Raw genomic sequence first — 19032 nt, forward strand, 5'->3', positions numbered from 1 at the left:
ATTAACAAGGGACAAACAATAACTATCAGCTGTCTATCTGAGAGTTGTCACTTATCTGTGGCTGGAATCAAAACAGAGTTGAGCTCATTTCTCAAGCAAGCAATACTCATTAATCCCACAAACACAATATTAGTTTATGCCTTAGGATACCCTCTAGTCACAGTAATTTGTTGTACTGTAACTTTTTCATTTCTTTCCCCACAAGTGATGGTCTGTATCTTGTCTCATATGTATTAATAAGATGTTGACTGTCACCATCACTCTGTTTGTGTAAAAGATCATCAGGGTAAACACAATGACATGAGTGATTATTTTGTCCAAAGAAGAGACATTTTCCCACGGAGACTACAACAACAAACTGTAGAGGAAGATAAGAGCCACATGAAAACAAAATATATTTGAATTCTGAGATTAATATCTTCAGTTTGAATTCAAAGAAAAAGATTAAAGTCAGAATTTTGCTCAAATTGTTTTTATTCTGCAACTGAAAGAAGACTTTGAGTTTTAAGATGAAAAAATCTGACTTTATTGTCATAATTCAGATTTTATGATGGATTTTTTTTTGTCTAACACTTAGCATCCAGACATTAAAGCAATCGTTTGAGAAAAAGCGATCCCACTCTGATTTAGATGAGAGGATCAATACCACTCTCAAATCTATCATTTAAGGGGACATTTCCCTGATCGTCTACTTACTTTGTCAACTACAGTGTGGATCCCTGTTTGGCCCTGATTGGATTTTAGTTTCCAGGTGGTATTTGGGGCTCCACAGAAGTACATTTGAAAACTCAAAAGCAGCAACTCTTTCCAGAAATCATGACCCACAGACCTTGTCATGAGCAGTTTCATGCAGGGACTATTTTCTGTACACCAACCACACCCACCAGCTGTATCACTGCGCAGAAGGGAGTGTTCATCTACTGCTAGCTCACTTAGCCCCACTGAGCTAGCTAACAATACAGCTCAGCCGAGGAGGACGCCATTAATGTTTACATCTCACATTGACCCAACCAGCATTTGTATGTGGGCCCCATATATGAGCTGAAAAATGGGCCCTATGTAGGATTGTCCAGGGGTTCCATTGTGGCTACATGCCAATTGCCCACATGGGTGGTTTTACCCAAGTTGGCCAAAGATAAGATGCCTATTTTGGGCCCTTACCCAATTGGTGCCCAGGTAGCCGTAGCATAACCCATGTGGGGACCACTTGAATAAAACCACCCATGTGGGCAGTTGGCATGGAGTCATTATGGAACTCATGGACAGTCCCATATAGGGCCCATTTTCAGCTCATTTACTGACCACATGGGAAGTAGATGCACACTTGCACAGTGATACGTTTGGAAGGCGTAGTTCTGTAGAAAGAAAATAGTTCCTACGAGAAACTGCTCACAACAAGGTCCGTGGATTATCTTGAGTAACTGGGTCATGATTTCTGTAAAGAGACATTGCTGTTGAGTTTTTCAAATGTATTTTTTTGGCGGTTCGAGCACCACAAGCCAAGTGCCATCTAGTTCTGTTGTACTGGAGAGATGGTGGACGCCTTTATGGCTGATATATCCAAAAGTCGGCAACTCACGCCAAAGTAATCTAGCCTGAAAAACTGCACTACAGGTAAGAGGAAATATATGTGTTTTTGATTTAGGGGTGAACTGTCACTTTAACTCTTGGCAATAAGCACATTTTCCCCAAAATGCTGTTCTCCTTTAACCTGAAAACCAATTTAATGTGTCTCTAAGGAAGGAAAAAGGAGAATTAAAAAAAAGTTTTAGCAGAACTTGACTACAATCCAGAAGTATGCATCTTATTTTGACATGTGGTTCACTGCTGTTGATACAGATGCTAAAATGTATGATTTCTGCTGTGTGCATTAACAACTCCAAGAAGTCCTAACACCGGAGCGACAATAGAGCAGAAGGTAAACTGGGGGCGTGTATATGAGCGCAGAGTCTCCGCCCTCCGGAGCAGAGCAGGCAGCTGGATGAGCCGCTCCGCTTTCAGTGACTTCACAAAACTGTTTGCATACCAATCTCTCCTCTCAACACTGCTTGTTACTGTTAGTCCAAACTGGGATCGCAGATCTCGGAGCGGTGGATTGTATTAGCTGGACTCTGCTGGGCACAAATCACCTCCGTGGACCTCCCAGCTGATCGGCATTTTTATTTTGTTTCATATCAACACTTCCCTCCAGCAGTCCCAGGCTTCTCACAGCGGCTTTTTGGGGACATTTACGCAAGGAAGCAGCTTGTCACAGATACAGGTTTCGGCACTGAGCTGCGCTTTGAGGTAAGAAACACGCTTTACAACTACAAGTCTCCAACTTAAATGTGTTGAAATGACAAGTAAACGATCATATTTGGGATCCGTGGATTGTTTTCGCGACTGTCGTGTTGAACGCGCTCATTATTTACAACAGCGTGTCTGATGGGTGATGTGCTTTGATTGCTGCTTTACTTTGTTGCTGCAAGTTGAGCTAATGAACAAATAGCATGACAGAGAAATTACACTAAGAAGAAATCACACCCAATTGTTTAAATCGTTTATCAGGCTTCAGTCAACTTGAGGTCAGTGTTATTATCCTTTTGGGAATAAACACTCATGAGCAAACACCCAAGATCCTCAGGTGACTATCTGTGTCCTGAATCAGTCTGTGCAATGTTATAAATATGCTGTGTACAGGTAATAGTGGGTTATACTATGAGAAACCTGACATCAGGGGGGGGATCCAGAGTGATGTGTGTCAGTCTCCAAGCTGGCATCCTTCCCACGGGGCTCCAGCCATAACCGTGGTGAGGCTGTCTGCACACATGTATGGGGTCAGCAGATGGATGCCTCTGACGGCGCTACCTTTGCTGTAGGGCAGGAGTTCACTGTCAGTTTGCATTAATCAGAGAAGGATACATCATCCAAAACTACCTCATCCCCCTCCACTTCTCCCTCTGTGACTGAGCTCCACTGAGGCGAGCATGATGCATTCAAGAGCTCTGAGATAGAAAAGTCAATACACTGAGGACACTGATAACACATGCTTTATTACAGCAGTGCTGATCATGTGACTTTTAAGTGAATTCAGGGTGGTTAACTCAAAAGTTTGGACACCAACAGAGTAAGAAAGTTATACTCCCGCTGACAAGACTCGAACATTTCTCCAGATACAGTAACAGCTGGAAATAAGGTTATAATCAGATTTCACCTGAGGAGATTGGCTCCAGGGGAACCATTAACACACACCAGCGTCCAGGTGAGTGTGCTGGATTTTCTTGCCTCGAGTTACTCACTCTGGCTCTCTGTCTCCCCGAGGCTGGTACAGTGTGTGTCTGGAAAGAGGAGAGAAGAATCATATCACGCCCCACCAGCTTGCACAGACTGACAAATCAGCTCCTGTCGTGATTAATGAGCTGGGCTACCATACTGCTGCATCATGTAGAGATTTCTCTCTTTCTCTGTCTCTTTTTTGTTCCACCCTCCTTTTTTTCCTTCTTCTCCCAAACCCCCTAAATGACTGGGAGTTAACAATTTGTAGAGAGAGAAGCTCACAAACTGGAAACAGAGGCGTGTTTGTTCGGCATGTTGCGGGTGAACATTTGCCTTGTCAAAAAAAAAAGAAACAGTAGTATTGATGCTTTTGGAGCAGCTGCCAACACGGATGACTAAACTCCGCCTAAAGCCTTTCTCTCCTCTGCTTGATTCACACGAGTGTTGGGAAATAGTTTTGTTGCTCAGACACACAAGTGATGTCTGCGGGATAAGTACAAATGCAAACAACAGGGTTTATAAACCTACAGTGTAATTTATACAGGGAATAAAGGTTGGCAGCAACAATGGGGAGAGTAGCAATTAGGAGGGAGCATGTTTGAGTGTATTCAAATCTCCTCCGAGCCAAGCTGCTATTTATTCCGCCTACAGACACAAAACACCTGGTGTGAGACTTGCCACTGGTGATCAGTGCACTCATTTTTAATAGTGCCTCTGATAATGTGTTGCTCTTAATCACACATTTGCAATGCCAGCGAAGAAACGTACAGCAAACACAAATGAAAAGGACAAGAATGGAAGTGTGAGATAGAGTTAGAGAGACATACGCAGGCTGAAGAGACATATAGTTTATGAGTCTGTGTGTGTGTGTGTGTGTGTGTGTGTGTGTGTGTGTGTGGTGAGTTCTCTGCTGCTCGGCCTCCCAGTCCTTAACAGAAAGTGTAAATTTCAGTGTATGGCAGCTCCTGCTGAGAGGGACTGGGTGACTGACACGATGCCACCTGACCTGGCAGAGCACCGCTCATTAAACGCATGAAATTAATCAATCCATGGTTCCACTTGGTTGGGTGCCTCGCTACTCCTCTTTCCCCCTCACCACTTTCACTGTTTCTGTCTTTCCTATCTATCGGCTGATGTGCCTGCAAATGAGTCTGCTGCCTTTTTGGCCGGTCATTTGATCGCCGGCCCTGATTTCCCATCCTTGATTCATCCTGCCTCACCACAACCTCCGTCCACCTCCTCTATCTGTCTCCCTCTGTATCGTCTCATCTATTATTCTTTCTTCTTCTTGTCCCCATCCTTTCTCATCTGCCCCGTCTTCATTCCTCCTCTCATCCAGGCTGCAAAGCACGTCTGTATCTGTATCGATGAGTTCAGAGCAGCAAGGCGGAGGGAAAACGAGGCTGGGTCATCACTCTACACTCTCTTTCCCCTGTATCAGCCCCACTACGGCAGCAGCGGTCCGTAGAGAGCCCGGAACTAAATGGAGTATCTATTGGCTCAATGAGAAAATTGCTTTTTTCGATTGCTAGAGGACCCTTCATTTAATGTGTGTGATGCAGAGGCCTCGGCTAGTAATGGGTTCAGCATCTTTGTTGTCAGGAGACATGAGAAAATGAAATTTGCTTTTCAGCTGGCAGAAATAATTTACTCTGGGAAAGGTGTATTTTTCATCAGCTGTTTAAAAGCCATGAAGGTGTGTGTTATTATATATGTCTGGAGTGTGATTTGTGAGCACCGAGTGTTCAAACTCTGTGGTTTGATGTTGTGCAGTTTTAGCTAAAGGTCATGTCATACAAAAACTGCTTTGGTGCTCCTCTAAAGATGGATTTAGTTGTTTGTTAGGGAGTTATGGTGTAGCTACAAGCACAGACAGACTCCTCAAAATGCAACTACGTGTCGGGTACGGCTGTGCCTGACTCAGAGTTATGTCGGTTGAATCAGATTTGGCTGTTCAATACGAATATTTGAGTACTTTTCCCCCTTTTTCCTTTTGTGGAGTGTGAGAATTTAAATGGGGTTTGGCAGGACGTTTCGGGGCGACAGTGATGCTCATCTAACAAGTTTAGTTAGCTAGTAATGCTAATAGATAGCAAATGTACAACACTTCGTGCCAACACTAGTTGCCATGAGCTGTAAATCCTCCACCTCTAAGTAGAAGACAAAAGATAATTTTATTTCAGAGCTTGATAAGGCAAAGCTTCTCTTCCTCCTGGCAGCTGCCTCTATCTCACTCAGGGTCACCCTGGGTCTGGGTCAGCAGCTGCCTGTACCAAAGAGCAGCGTGAAAACAAGGAGTACTCATTCTGCAGTTACATCTGGGGACCAAAATGTCCCCAGGAGAACACTACACACTGACGGACAAAATAAAAAAAGCAACAGCTGCTCAACTTAAAGAATCTCAGCTCAGATCTTCAACTGATGATTCAAATATCTGCCTCTCCGTTGGCTGTCATTGGCTGTTTACTGCTGGACTGATGTAGAAAAATGGATTTATAGATAAAAGTAAAATGAAGCAAAGTTTATTTAAAACATACAAAGCGAATGAATCAACCACGATGTACATAAAGCATGAGACTGATGCATCCACAGTAGAACATCATATGTGTGTGGAGCGATAAGGAGACTGTAACCTTCCTCAAATAATTACATGAAACAAAGATAAATGCCATATTTACATTGCGTTTTCCACATCATTTAACTGACGTTCTCTTAATTATGTCACCTCTTACTCCCTCTTCTTCTGCAGTGGTTTAATGGCATTTAAATAGAGAATTAGCCACTGACTGTTTATCTTCAATGTGATATTTGCATAAAGATACTGGATAGAAATGCACAATAATTCGCACCTTCTTTTGCACATTGTCTGGAAATTTGGTCCAATTTGGTCTAAACTTAAATTGAAACATGTGATGGTTCAGTTTGAGCTAATTATCTTTTACAAATTTCTTAAAACGTCTCCAATAAAGACATGATCTATTTTAGTACAAGCTTTTGGTCGATTTCCTGCATGGACATTAGAAAATGCTGTCTAATCCAGTGCTATCCACCCATTCATGCATTCCTTTGGCCCTTGCGTGCCTCCATATGGGCCAGGAAGTAGCGAATGACCTAAGCTAGTTCGCTGAGAGCAGGAAGCTGAGGGGCCCCTCCGTGCTGACGTTTCCTTTTTATCTGGAGGAAGCAGGCCGGCTGTTTGTGCTCAACCCAAGAATTCTTTGTGCTTATCTTGCGTTCACCCTATTTCCCTCAATAATGGCTGTGCTGAGCAGGTAATGAGGTAAAAGGTATGTATTTGACAAGCTGGGCTCAGCAGATAGCGGGCTCTCCAACGGGCTCACGGCTTGGTAGGCGCTTAGTCGAGGGTACACTCAGCCCCGTATCGGGATGTTCAAATCACATCTATCTTGAAATCCCCCCAGCCATCTTTTCCCCCGCATAATGTTTTTCAGAACTAATAAACCGTGTCACTCAGGTGTCCATTAAAGGCCGCTGGTGAGTACCCGCTGGTCATTACACTGAGCAAGCACACTCGGTAAATCCCTGTGCCTTTGCTGGAGGGTTTCTTCATCACCTTGTGCTCTTTTCATCCCCCAGATGTAGTCAAAGCTCAGAGAGGAGCTTAGGCTAGCCGGGGAGTCTGGCACAGATATGTGACACGGGGCTGACTTGTGGGGAGATTACCTGCCTGGCTTTAACACAACTCTGATCCACTGAATGATGCTGAAGTTTAAGCACATTGCCGCCTGAAAGAACATGGAACAAAAGATGTGGCAGAGCACCACACAGCGTTATGCTTTATGTGTGGTATTTGTTTTTTTGTTTGCCGCATGAACAACCGGCTCTTTACTTAGTTCACACAATAGCGCTGAGTTGACTCGCAGTGGGCTCAGTGTTGGCACACTGGGCAGGAGGAAGCTGGGTGCTAATCAAGTAGCACCAGGGAGGAAGAGCTCATTTTATGGATGTGTTTGTTTCCCACACTCACTGACTAACACTAAAGCTTTTCACTATGGATGATATTTGGTGCCAGATTTAACATTTTATAGATAAAGAGCTAGTAAGACTCCTTGTTTGTTGGATAAATCGCTTGGTTCCAGTTAAAGATTTCACTATTCAGAGGAATCATTTATAGACACACATGGAGGATTGTACATTGTGAATCATTGCAGGACAGATGATGTGTAGAGAATAAGAAAAACACTGTTATATTTGGAGTTCATACTGTCAATAGACTGAATGTGAGGAGGTGGAACATGCTTCTCTGTCTGTCTGTATGTAAGCAAACATCCACAGGTGTTGTTCTGTGATGGGGTTCAACATTAATGTTTTATTTTCACTTGCTCAGTCGGGCAAGTGGATCAGAAATCTGCCAGCAAGAAATCGATTTTTACTCGCCCCATACAAATTGTTATATCTATTATAGCTGTAATGAAGTAACAAAGACTAAAGTTAAATGTCATGTTTAAATTTTATGAACGCCACCCAACTGAACTACTGATTCCAGGATAATTAAAATGCTTGCTTGCGTTTCAGCTCATAAACTTTGTCTTTATTTGCTACCATTTTCTTCTAAGTGCCCGATCAGTGCTGCACGTGTGCAACTCCCAGCCAAAATGAGAAGAGAGGTGACTCAGTTCTTAGCCACTTCCATCATCAGTTCTGGAAAAACAATGTTTGTACTTGTTTGTTAACACTAGCTGAATCAGGCAGGTCAGTTGCTAGATTTACTTGCCCCACGTGGCACTTTACTTGCCCCGGGATATCGGACAATCCTTATTGTTGAGCCCTGTATACTTGTTCAGATTTTGGGTACTATGTTTGTATGTCCAGTTCTGTTTGGAACAGGATTTGCTGTTTGTGGTTGAGATTTGAAGGATGTGCTGTACACATTAGAGCTGAATACACAAGTAAATTAACCAATTATTTGATAAAGATCTTGTTTGAGTGTTTCAAGTGCTTTTTAAGTCATTTATAAAGCAAAAAATCCCAAAATGTCCTGCTTCCAGCTTGCAGAGATTCACTATAATAATTGTGTCTGTTGGACGTCACCTTGCACTTTAGGAAACTGTGATCACCAGTTTTCTAGACCAAAAAAATAATTAATTGATTTATCAGAAAAATAATAAGCAGATTAAGTCATAATGAAAATAAGCTGCAGCCCTCTGTGAACCTCTTTGACCCACAGTTCCCCATAAAACTGTTTTCTGTGTGCATATGCAGGGACTTTTTTTTTTTTTTTTACATAAGTATGACATCAGTTTCCACTGATGAGGAGGCAATGGCATGCTTCTGGGGATAAAAGCCATTGTGCTTCACTTTCGGCCACTGTTCTGCTTCTCTTTGGCTACTTTTCGGGGATGGTACTGCGAGCCGAGCTCAGACCAGATCTGTTTTTTCAGCCTCTCCCAGTGACTCATTGGGTCTAATGGTTCTCTCGTCTCCTGACTCAGGCATTTTTCTGATGAAATGGGACTCTCTCCCGGCTTCTGGTCTTTCTCTTTTCTGTTGCCCCAGCCACAACTGTGTCCCGTCTCTCCTCTACTCCACCCCTTCTCCATTCCCAGGTTCTCCTCCTCGAATGCTCCTGCTCTTTCCATCCACGTTTCTGGAATAAGAGAATATAGCTTTACAAGATTGCCCTCATTAGTCTTCTGGGGCTTAAAAAAAAAAAACGTGTCCTATTTTATTACATATTCAGCTCTGCATTTTTTATTTCCTCTGCCTAAAGGGGATCTGAGTCCCTGTAAATATCCTGTTTATTTTTAATCACTGATGATAGGCTACACAGTATAATGTGATATGGTAATTGTTTCTCGCAAATACAAACACACACTTGCTCTCGCCACAAATTGATTCCGTAATGTAGAGTGCAGAAATTGTTGTAGGGATGGACAGTAGATTGGTAATGATGACCCAGATAATTAGCCTATTATCATTTTAAACAAATTAAATGCATGTCGGGTGTTGGAGCTGGATGTTCGCTCATTAACTCACCCTCTCTTGATTGGAAGTTGGGATATGAGGCCGAGATGGTGTGGTTACATCAGATTTATGGACACAGGGAGGACTGGTAGTTGGTATATATGACGTAGTCTTGTTTGCTGTCTCGGCTTTTCCAGCATGGCTGAATTATAGAGTACCTCTAAGAGATTTATTTTGAGCGTGATTTGGGTTTGCATCCCAGTCTGCTAATAACACTTTGCCGTTCCAGTCAGTGATAACCGTACAAACCTCAAATACACAAACACAAATGCACATGAAGCTCTCCCACACACACACACACACACACACACACACACACACACACACACACACACACACACACATCCCTGCAGTCTGGATGCTGCTGGCAGAACTCAGCAGGAAATGGGGTTATTTTATATTTACTGTACATGCATCTCATATCTGCTGGAATCTAGGTTAAATGTTTTGCATTGAACTCATAAACATGGCACAGAAAAAACCTTAGCAGAGACTTCTTGATTTCGACTTGGAAGTGAAGGTTGTAAACTTCAGTAGATCTAACTGGGCTAATGTGATTCTCTTTCTTCCTTCTTGCAATCTGATTTTGTGCATTTGTATTCAAATACCATGCCAATATGAGTAAGTACTTTGAAAAGCCCCAGCAAATTTCTTTCCGCTAGGCTGGCTGTACTTTGCTGCCTTTGAAGCCCACACACCTTGTCCATAGCGCTGCTCCCTGCAGCTCCTGTGGGATAACAGCAACGTTACAGTCCCTCCCACAGGGCGAGACTCACCGCAGGTCTATCAGACATATGGGCTCCTTGTCATCCTCCGCAGCATCGGGGGGACAGATCAGTGTTTGATTAAAAAAAATCCACAGCAGGGTCCAACTTCTACCTGGGGAAACCTGGGGGAAGGGTTGGCTAATGATGTCTCTCCTGCCAGGATCACAAGACTCTGAGATTGACGCTTGTGTTTCATTTCTAGCTTGTTAAAGAGCAGGAACTGAATATCTTCAGAGCTCCTAAACAAATAGCAGTGTAAGGTGAGGGCCATCTGTCTGTTTGTATTTAGAGCCTCTCTTGTGGTTTGCTTTGCTTGACTGATAATGTTATCTCTCCTGCAGTTACAGCACATAAAGTCCTCCTGTGTTGAGGGTGTGATGCAGGTGTCTGCAGGATTCTCTGCCGGTGTTTCTTCAGTGTCATTCTGTTTATTGCCCTCAATCACACCATTACGCCACATGTGGTTGAAAAGTGAAGCACAAAAGGGGTGCTGAACTGTTACTGACATCTTAGCCCTAAAGCCAGTTGAGGTCGTTCAAGCAACCCAGCCGGTTTGTGCGCTGATTGCAGTGCTGATTCTCCCCTGCATGCTTCTTGCGATGATGAATTTACTTGTCTTAACAGCCTCTGCATGTCTGACTGAATAGTAGCCATTGCCTTTTAGCAGCAGATCAAATGTACATGCTGTAGACAGTTATTTTTACTCCTCAAAAGGGAAAACAATTAGACAGCAAAGACCGAGCGCCTCACTGCCTCATGATTATTTTATGGTGCTTTATGAAATTTTTAGCCCACTACCACTTTAAAAGTGCGCTTCTCGAGACGCATTCACGGGTCACTGGACTAAAACACGGCCTCTGTCCTTTGGGCAAACAGTTGGTCAATGCCAGTCGATGTGTTACGGCCACAAGCAAACCACGGTGCCATTACTGTGGAGGGAATGAGCTGCATTTTATAAACTCAGTGGCTCAACTTCAACATGGAATCCTTAAGAGCGGTTTTCTAAGAAGAGAAGAGCAAAAATAGATATGAGGCAGTATTTTCTTCGCTGTAAAATTTCTTTGCTAATAGTTATTAGGGTAAACACATGCACACCATGAAGCATAATTCCTTTTTTCCCTAATCCTCACTGCGCTGCATCTCCTTTTCTTTGAAGCTTAGGGAGAAAGGAGAATCCACTGCACAGAAAAGCTAGCCACTGTTTAACCATTTGAAGTATATTAAAGGAGTTTGATATTTTCATGAAAATGTATTTCAGTTTGTATGTCGAATCCGGGGATCACCTTCACATGTGTTTGTCAGAGATAGCACAGGCACGGCAGGTGTCTCCGGTACGTGAAATTAAATTGGCTGCAATGTTCATTGATTTAGGCGTACAGATGCCTTTGGGGATTTTATTTTCAGTCGAACATCAGGTGATCTTGGATGGCTTCCCACTGATTTGTCACCCGTCCCGTGTCAGAACGACAGGCCAGCAGCAAAGTCGTCCAACCTCATCTTGACCACCTGGGTGTGACGCTCAGAACTGTGAAGTGTTTGAGGAAAAAAAGCAGACGGCTCAGGCATTTCTCCAAGAGTTTGCGCCCTGGAGAAACGGGCCCAGATCATGTTTCCCGATAACACTTGGCAGGAGTTGGATCCCATGTGAAATGCTTCAGCACTAATGTTGAAGCCAGAGTGATTTTGTGGGTGTCTCTGAAAACCCCTGGATGTATAGTGGTTCGTTTGGTTTTATCTGTCAAGCCATACAGTAAAAAAAATCATCCGTCTTCATAAAGAAGAGGGAAAGATGGCTGCAGGGAAGATGGTCTTTTCATAAAGCTGGGCTGTCTGTGCAGTAGAAAGATGCAAATACTTTACCATTAGTGCTTCATGACTGGAGAAAACAGAGGAAGGGGGCTGTGGCATTTGCTTTTACAAAGAGATAGAAAACCTACAACTACCAGAATGCGCTGCGCTGCACCGGATCAATGAACACTTCCATTTGTGGGTGACATATAGCTAAAATATGTTTCTATGAATATCTGAGGCAAGAAATTGGCAACACAGCAACAGAAGCTTGGTTCATATGTGATCAGCACTGCTTAGTTTTAGCGTTTGAGCTCAGTATTTTCAGTCTCTCTGTGAATTCCAGTACCCATATTACCATGCTATATAGTGTGCCAGAAAAGGTTTAGTATGTCACAATACATAGTCTGTCAAATGTAGTATGCCAGAATTTTTTTGTATGCAGTTAGCAGTATGTCCTGATTGTGTGCATACTGCATGCAACAGTGCATACTGTTCAAGTGCAGCTGCAGTACCTACTAAAAGTAAAGAGGAAAAGTATGCGATTCGGAACACCATCTGTTTTTACAACACAGGAAACAGTGGTGCCCACTTCCAGTTCACAAACAGCTTGTATTACAGCCAAACAGTGCACTGAAACATGTTTCTTAAGACATTTTAGGCAAGTAAAGGCAATGTAGTAACAGAATCTTGGTTTATGTTTGCACTGCCTGGTTGTACAGGGAGGTTTTTTCGTCTGAGTTTGAGAGACAGCGAGAGAGGGGCGGATCTCTATCACAGCCTGGTTCTATACTCTTTGTGTCTGTGGTGGTGGGCATATGAAAATGTGGAAGTACAATCTGTAGTTCCAGCCTGCAAAAATCAGATGAGCAGGGAGATCTGGGCACTGGTAAGATAGAGGGCAGTTTACCACAGTTCATTTACACATACTGCCCACATTGTTATGATACAAAGCTGGTTGAAAATCATCAAAGTCTCCCTTTAACTGGTGGCTCAGCTGGAGGCTCCAAACTGGTGCTGTAACTCGCTGCTTGCTTGGACAGACGACAAAACAGGATGTAACACAGATAAAAGCTTTTAAACTACTTTCTTTAATACATAAATAAAATTTAGTCTCAGTCAGTTACCGGACATGATCTCATTTGATCTCCCCACATTAAAATGATGCACTAAAGAAACAATGAAGGAGGAGAAGGCCAATGTTGTGAGCAATTACTGAAACCACTTTCACTTATCTCTGCAGGCAGTTTGGATTTGGACAAGCTGCTTTTTTTATGTAATAAGGAACAGATGTCCAACCTTTTCTTACTTAAAACATCTCTGAGTGAGCTTTCCTTACATTTGCCACATCTAGAGCAACCCCCACCTCACACAGCCACCCAGCCTTGATAATGCAGTCAATGCTGCGCGCTTTCAAAGCACTCCCTTCAAATATTTGGCCGGCTCTTCTTGCGTATGTATTTATTCTGTTGCTTTTGGCCTGAGCTGAAGTTTTGTTGTGGTTCCAAGAAGCTTGAGACTTTGCAGACAGTTGGAGATATTGCAAACTTTTAAAACAAAAAACATTTAATATCTCCTACTGTAACTCTGCAGCTCATTATGCTGAATCTCCTCCATAATCTCCCCCTGCTTTGCTCATATCGTCACCATTTGGTGGCTGGTATCAAAGTCTCATGTGGTGAAAATTAATGAGTCGCGTTTTTCCTTTGTTGTGTCGGCTCATACGTTGTTTGTCTGGACTATATGACAGAAGCCCTGAGGAGATATCAGCTTTCTGACTTCTTGTAACAATCTACAACATTCATCTGTGGCAATTTGATGAACACTGCTAAAGTCATGGCTACAGGTGATTAGCACAGCAGTCACACAGTGGCTCGGCTTCAGTTCACAGGACTTCAGTACATGCATCTCCTAGACAAGTGGAAGGAAGATAGCAATTGTCTTTTTTTTGCATTTTCTATTCAAATGTTTAAATAAGCAGAAGAGCAGTAATGTGTTTCACCATAAATATCCCAGCTGTGGTCACTCCTGTGGTCATGTTACAGTAGTGGAGAGCACTAAATGGGCTGTTTATTTATAACTGTTAGGCTGCGGTGGGCTGATGGAGATATGCTATCCCGCTAACACTGCAGTGTGCACGCTTGGGCGCGTTACTCACAATTTCATCACTGCACCCAATTAATACCCAAGACAGCATTAGCAGCATCTGCTCGGGCAAGACAGTTGTCATCAGAATTGGAAGTACGCTCAGCAGTGGGGTTTTTGCTATTCTGAACTTGTCATCTGCATGTTCTGCATGAGCACGCTCATCGAGAAGCTTCCGTATTATGGCTGTTTTCGTAGTTTTGTGTCGTAAATCAAAACCAATCATTTTAGATAGGCTTGACCTCACCGTGTTTCTTTGACCACATCCGTCTCCACACAATTGTCTCAAATCCATCATGTTTTGTGGTGTAAACCTATTGACTTGTGTTTCTTCAGGGACCAAATCTTGGACCGCCTCCAAGCAGCTCAGTTTCCATCCTCTCCCCATCTTTCCTCTGTCCCCCATAAATCAATGTGATGTAATTGCATAAACTCCCTTTCCCACAGCTCGGGGCCTGGAGGCAGTGTATTCTCAGAGAGAAAGTGTTTCAGTGTGGCCAGTTAACCTTAACCCACTGACTCCCACAACTGTAATGTCCCTGGCTTGTGAAAGTTTTATTTTGGCCCTGAAATATTGCTGTTTGCAGAGTTCCTTTAAGTGGTAATGTTTGATGTTTCATGCATAGTTGTTCCAAGCAGCAGGGCTGTGGAAGTTAACTTTCTCACAGCTGGTACTGACTGTTTACATCTGGCTAATACACTTTAAGCTCAGCAGATTAAATCTCATTTCTCTGAGTGCTTTTTGTGTTGAGCCAAGCATGATTTCTCCTGACGTCTCCCCGCTTGTGGCTCCCTCAGCCTATCGAAGGAATGTTTCTTAAAGCACTCCTGCATTTTCACTAGATTGTGCCATGGAAAATGTCCAACCCTCTTTTTCCACATCTCAGTCCCTCTTGGCTTCCTCTTGGGACTCACATACAGGCAGGATATCTCCTCAAAGGATATCTTTCAACTACTTATCCCAGGAGTATCGAGCTTAGAGTGAACCGATGTGGAAAGGAGTGTACCTTAAGGTTTTTGGAGTGGGCAGAAGTCTTAATCACACAGTTCAGAGTTCTTCCTTATCCTAGTTTCATCTTCCGCTGCTCCAGTAATCCTCCTGCCATCCGTCTCGCCCTGCTCTGTCGAAGAACACGAGTGATAAAACCTTCTCTTTTTTTTTTTATACTCCTCATGCAGAAACATATTTTCAGGCTCTTTGGCCATTAGTGAGAGCATATTTGACAGTGTGAGAGACAAAAAGCATGAGTCATTTTCACTGCTGGTCTCTCTGTGATGTTGTGAGTTTGTCACAGCTTGTTACCTGCTATCACCACAGCTGCCACATACAGGCTGACACAGATGAAGGATTCGGAGGGATTTGGGGTTCTTGGGCACATGTGCAGCTTTATGAGGAGGTCCCAGTGTGGAGCCCCCTCTGGGCTGAGGAAATGATCCAGATGCAAAGCTTCTGGGTCTCATAACGCAGTGGGACACCTGCCCTGCTGCTCCTGTACAGCCTCCTGCAAAATCCACAAAGACGCAGACCATCAGCTCTTTGTGTATGCAGCTACATAGTTATAAAGGTCTGTTTTATACTTGTATTCTTTGTAGCTTGTATAATACGTGTGTTGGCTTTCAGTCTTGCAATGGAGCACAGCTTTGTGTGTTTCAGTGGAGCACAATTATTGCTAAGCTCAAGTCAATGTTTGCTCTTGAACAGTCTGCTGCCTCAGTCACTCCTAAATACACCTGAATGTAAACTGTTGAATCCAATGCTAGGCTTTGCATTTTGAATAGTTTCACCAAAGTTAATGGCTCTAAACCTGACATAAGTTACAACACAAGACTTACTTTTTCTCCAGGGGTTTGATAGAAAGGAAGACCTGCTCTGAGTAAAGCCATGCCGCGCCCATTTGTGTTTATACTGTCAGTTTAGCCTCGCCATACCACGCCAAGCCACGCAGGAGATGGACCTTCTCAGGAGTAGGTCCAAAGACGGGCCGCCAGCCCTCAAGGGGGGAGCGGTGACGTCTTGCCGACTGCAGCCAACCCCCGACGACCCTGCTTCTCTGCCCCAAACAAGCTCTGCTCTACTCACCTCTGTCTGCAGTAGTATACTTGTTATCACTACAGTTACTGAGAAACAATATGTAATTGAATAACAGTCACTAATCTAAACGTTGGTACTTACGAAAGAGTTATAACTAAATGTAAAAGAATATATGAATTTTCATTAAAAATTGACAGTTTCAGTGTTGAGTACTGATCAGAAAGTGATCAAATGCAATCACTTACATTATTTTGATGATGTAACTACAATAGTTACATTTTTAACAGGGTAACTTGTACTTTGTAACCTATTACATTTCAAAAGTAACCCTCCCAACACTGCATGTAGATGAATACACTAAGTTATGCTTGTGTTTGTAGGTGCTGTTGAAGAAAAAAAACTACAAGTCAGTGCAGTTTTTTTAATTTATTATGGATATCTTGTCCATTTCCAGAGGGGATAATAAATCAACTTACCTTCTTTATTACTCAATAAATCTGAGCACAAGAAATTGATTTTAGCATACGCATAATTGCCTGTATCAGATCAAACTTCATTGATTTTTACTGTCAACTAGTTAGATGCAAGAGTGCAATCAGCAGGGACCTCCTCATATTGATTCATAAGGTGTTAATATCATATCTGCTGCAATCAAATTGTTACAGTTCTGTAATACTGCCTTACCATATTGACATTATTTTTGTAATTGTGCTTATTTTTTTAAAACGCTGCCCCCTGACAGTTGATTGATATTGATGAGTGATAGTACTCCATAAGTAGGATTTCCCCCAGGAATTGGTTTAGCAGTGGTTGTTGCCACCCAGATCTCAACGCTTTTCATCTTGTACTCAATTTAGTAAAAGTAGCAACACTCATTTAATATACAGCACTTCTGCTCTTTCCCTGAAGGTTAATGTTTTATTTCTTAAGAGTGTATTGATTTTCAGGATGTTAGTGAAGGTGCTCCACCATAAATCACTGTGGGAGCTCCAAGGTGTGTCTGTAATGTGTTTCTGGAGTCTTTTGTCCAGATTAAGCAACAGGTTTCTTCACACCTGTTCCTTCTGTACTTATCTCGACATGGTTTTTGAGAGGGATTTTGGCTGTATCGCTGCAACAATTAACAATGCCATGACAAAGTTGTGAAATCCAAAATACCAGCAGGCCTCGGATATAAACTGGGCAGAGATCCTGCCATCGTCCTCCACGTTTGTTTATACTTTTGTGTTGTAATGTGACCCACATGTTTGTACTCACAAACAATGGAAGTCAGTGTGTTGTTGCAGGCCAGGCTTTACGATGTTGTTTAACCTTGTCTGAACCTGGTCGAAAACAACGAGTCTATGCTTCAAATATGCCAAATAGAAACATTTGTTTTGGAATCTGAATTATCTGGATGTCAGTGTGGTGTGTGAGTAGAGTAGTTAGTTTTGCTGGGTGTGCTCAGTAAAGTATGCAGTGAAAACCATCAGCAATGGGAACCAGACCCACTGGGCCTCAGATTCTGGGCTGAACTCATGGTGTAACTACCAGGCAGCGATCCAAGTGTCCCTCTGCCCGTTTTTTTGGTTTAAATCTTTTCACTGGGAGTTATATTTTATACTAATCCTAGTTATGTGTCAAAGTTTTTGTTTTTCATTTGCACTGCCATGTCATGTACAGCTGCCAAGTGGTCATGAAGCAAAATTCAGATTAACAACAGCAAAACACTGCTTTGGCAGTTTCCCGTGCATATGAGCAACATATCTATTTCAGAGAGGGAGTTTTGCTTGTGGAGGAGTCCAAACTCAAATGCCCTCCACTGGTTTTAATTATAAAAATAAGTTGCATCTGGTCTCACTGAGCCAAGGATCTGTTTCCACTTCTTGTGTATATTCTGCATTTAGATGTTTACCGTATTGTTTGTCAGCACACTAAACAGCTTCTTTCTTCAGCAATATAAAGATGAAGGTGAGGGCATGTTAAGGACAGATAATCACAGTTACAGGTAACCTTACAGGTACAGGACAGTCCCCTCTGATAAGGACCTTGTGGTTATGATCACAGCTGAAGTCTTTGCCACAGAGTGTGATTTCAACAAATGTACAGAACATACTGATCTCTGGTATTTTAGTAAAATTTAAATGAGACCTAGAAATGGTTACCAGATGTGTTCTTCTTAACACATGCTGCGGTGGCTGGTTTGACTTATAGGACAACAGTGGCCACGTATTTCTACATCCAGTGTCTTGTGGAAAATATAACCATGTGTTTTAGTAGAAATACCATGGATTCCCACTGGATTTCAGTCTTTTGGGTGTAGCAGTCAACACTAAACAACAAATATACTCATCAGTTACTGTTGTGTAAGTGTTATAAACATATTTCAAGTCCCCTCTTGTTTAGAGTGAGTAGGTTTAGGGCCAGTTCAGTATGTGCTGGTTGACAATTCCTTATCAGAGCTGAAATGATTAGCCAATTAAGCAATTGATGTAATGCCAGAAAATTATTAGGACTGATCCATTTAGACTTGGGTTAGAATAGTCACACTGCGGCTACTCGACTATTTACACCCATCCCCATGAGGTGTTATTATGGATCCCACTGAGTGCTGTGAGTGGCTACTCAGAGGTGGTTAGTTGAAGAGGTGAAGGTAAAGAGGTCATGGTTAGGGCTTGTACTAGCCAATCTCAGACATTCTCTGAGAGTAAAGTGGTAGATTTTTAAGATGAAACTCACAAAAGTGCCACCAAAAAGTCTGGTGATGTATTATAAAGAGCGAAACAGTCTACAAAGGGAGTGAGACACAGTGGATAAATGGGTTAAGCACATGACTTTCGCACACGAGACAGGGGTTTGTTTCCTGTGTGAGTAAATGCTGGGTTTTTATGTTTAGACTTAGTTGACTTATTAGGCTTATTGCAAGTTTTTTGGATGTATAAAGCTGCTGTATGCACACTGTGTTAATCAACTTTGGCAGAATAGCTGAATAATCCCATTTTTGTTAATGCCATATTTCAGCATTGTTAGGATGCCCAGGAATATACACTTGGGTGTAGACAGCCACATTGGCAATCCTGC

The 19032-nt window shown here is 42.6% G+C and overlaps 1 protein-coding gene across 1 annotated transcript in view; it reads left to right on the forward strand.

Annotated features, from left to right (window-relative positions):
- Nucleotides 1–1999: 1999 nt before the first annotated feature.
- Nucleotides 2000–19032, forward strand: part of tspan18b (tetraspanin 18b) — a 41432-nt gene continuing 24399 nt past the window's right edge. Inside the window, exon 1 of the mRNA XM_033633996.2 lies at nt 2000–2286. The gene's annotated coding sequence lies outside the window, so the exon portion shown is untranslated. The remainder of the gene's footprint in view (nt 2287–19032) is intronic.

The sequence above is a fragment of the Epinephelus lanceolatus genome, chromosome 5 (genome assembly GCF_041903045.1).
Source record: "Epinephelus lanceolatus isolate andai-2023 chromosome 5, ASM4190304v1, whole genome shotgun sequence".
NCBI classification, from domain to species: Eukaryota; Metazoa; Chordata; class Actinopteri; order Perciformes; family Serranidae; genus Epinephelus; species Epinephelus lanceolatus.